Below are 357 nucleotides of genomic sequence, written 5' to 3'. Positions count from 1 at the left end.
GGGGGGGGTGGGATGATTTATGAGCAGCACTAAATAAAATTAAGAGAGATTGATAACTTCAATTCTGTATTGATTTTTTTCAGTAAAAGTTTTGGGTGGAGGGGAGGCAGGGCTGTGATGAGCAGACAGAAGAGGGAAGAGGAAATGCTTTCAGAGAGCTCAATTTGCCGAGCTTTGTCTTAAAAGCACATCTAGCTGAAGCGCCGTGAAATGCTGCGCTGACCTACATCCTTAGGAGACAGATTTCACCGCTTAACTCACTAAGGCCAATGCCATCTTCCAGTGCTATTTGTCAGGCTGTTTCTGATGGCTCTTTCTCATCTTCTGTCTGTCGTTGATGTCCTGGCATTCCTGCCT

The sequence above is a fragment of the Meleagris gallopavo genome, chromosome 23 (assembly GCF_000146605.3).
Source record: "Meleagris gallopavo isolate NT-WF06-2002-E0010 breed Aviagen turkey brand Nicholas breeding stock chromosome 23, Turkey_5.1, whole genome shotgun sequence".
Lineage (NCBI taxonomy): Eukaryota > Metazoa > Chordata > Aves > Galliformes > Phasianidae > Meleagris > Meleagris gallopavo.
This window is presented reverse-complemented; position numbering follows the sequence as displayed.